The sequence below is a fragment of the Otolemur garnettii genome, unplaced genomic scaffold, assembly GCF_000181295.1.
Source record: "Otolemur garnettii isolate 467f Iridium unplaced genomic scaffold, OtoGar3 scaffold00845, whole genome shotgun sequence".
Taxonomy (NCBI): Eukaryota; Metazoa; Chordata; class Mammalia; order Primates; family Galagidae; genus Otolemur; species Otolemur garnettii.
In genome coordinates, this window is record NW_003853240.1 from 1 (window position 1) to 1843 (window position 1843).

At 50.7% G+C, this 1843-nt stretch overlaps 2 non-coding genes across 2 annotated transcripts; one reads left to right on the plus strand and one right to left on the minus strand.

Moving 5' to 3' along the window:
* The first annotated feature begins 98 nt into the window (after window positions 1–98).
* TRNAV-CAC lies at window positions 99–171 on the plus strand. The gene has a single exon. It is a non-coding gene; the product is annotated as a tRNA-Val (tRNA).
* Window positions 172–1750: 1579 nt separating this feature from the next.
* Window positions 1751–1823, minus strand: TRNAV-CAC. Its single transcript has one exon. It is a non-coding gene; the product is annotated as a tRNA-Val (tRNA).
* Window positions 1824–1843: the final 20 nt, after the last annotated feature.

Here is a 1843-nt window from a genome sequence, read left to right on the forward strand (position 1 = left end):
ATGAGGGAGTTTTGGAAACGCAGTTGGATTTCTTAACGTCAGAAACTACTGATGGTAAGACTTTCATGTCTACATCCCACACGGTAGACTGCTGGCTGGTTTCCGTAGTGTAGTGGTTATCACGTTCGCCTCACACGCGAAAGGTCCCCGGTTCGAAACCGGGCGGAAACAGTGTCCTTTTACCCCAAGGATCCTGTCTTGGGGGACTCAGCTCTTAGGAATCTGTAGACTTAACTTTCTGGGACCTGGATATTTCCACTTCTATGACATCTTGTGCTTCTGTGGGGGCTGGAACAGGTTCTCCGCTTGATTAAACTGAGCGATGAGAAAGGTAATTGTGGGTTGGAACCTTTTGACTGGAGATAAAAAGGTAAAGATCAATCCGGTCCAGGAGCGCGGTCATTTTTAATTTCTCTTTTCCGTTTCCTCCGCTGGCTGAAATAAAGCCTTTCCTCTTATAAACATGGTGTTTGGGTGCTCTATCTCTCCATATGGCCTCTGTCTTCCTGCAACACTTTCTCTGCTGAAGTCTTTATTTCTCAGGTAAGCCTAGTCTCTGCTATTCAGCACTATGAGCAAGGCTTCTGTCAGCTGAGGAAATGAAAAATCCGACTGTCGTTTTGTTGTTTTGTGTGTGTGTGTGTGTGTGTGTAATAAAAGATGCTGATGAGTTTGTCTCTCATCCATTTGGCTGACTTGGGGGCGGGGCTGTAATGCTACTGGAATCATTTGTTGGCCTGGGTGCAACTGCCATCCAGGCCCCGCCTCCCATGGTGGGAGGTACGTCCGGGTGGTAGGGTTCTGCGGAACAGAGCTTAATGTTTAGAACCAATAACTGTGGGGCATTCCCCTGTGCCCTTGGCAGACCCAGGGAGTGACAAAGTCACTGTTGATTGATGATATCCGTGCTGGGCCTCGGACAAAAACGAATCCTCCAGGGAGCAGTCTACCTCTGGAGTGGTACGGATACCCCAAAAGTGGTGAATCTTTAGAGGCTATGGTCTTAGGGACCAAGGGAGAACGAGGCTTGTGGATAAAAGCCCGAGCAGAGCTGGCAGGAAGCTGTGGGGAGAGTCGTAGGGCCTTTCGCGTGGGGAAAGGGCAGATCCCTGAGGATGTGGGCACTGGGCCTGCAGCTGCTCCAGTGGTGGCCACTCAGACGCTCTAGGCAACGCCCTCTGGAGCCACAGTGCCAAGCACACCCTCCAGAGAACAGAGGGCAAAGCAAGCTCTGGGCACAGGGTCTGAAACTCGTCAAGGCAGAGCTGCCATTGCCCAGGGACAAAGCAGTAGAAGGGTGGACCAGGGGGTGAAAGCCTTCCGGGATCCACACACCACACATGGGGAATTGTATCTATTAAAATTGTGGGTTCTCTAAATCTCCCGGCTGTGGTTTGGACCCATACAGTTTCCTAGAGATTATTGAGGGTGGAATAATGCACGCGATTCTAAACACACGTACATACATTGCTAATTGGTGTGACTGTGGAAGATTTGACTCTACACATCCTCGGTGAGATCCAGAAGCGGATTTCCATTGGCTTTCTCTCAGGTCAATAATGAGCCTGTTCTGCAACTTTGCTCTGAGATGGAGAGAAGCCACCCAGGACTCTGTGCCCCATCACCGTCCCACCCTCGCCCTTCGATACTCAGATACCTAATAAGAGATTTCCAGAAGGGAGACAATTGTGGTCTCCTTTCCAGGCGGCCTAGGAGGCAAGAAACCCCCTAACTTTGGGTAAAAGGATACTGTTTCCGCCCGGTTTCGAACCGGGGACCTTTCGCGTGTGAGGCGAACGTGATAACCACTACACTACGGAAACCAGCCAGCAGTCTACCGTGT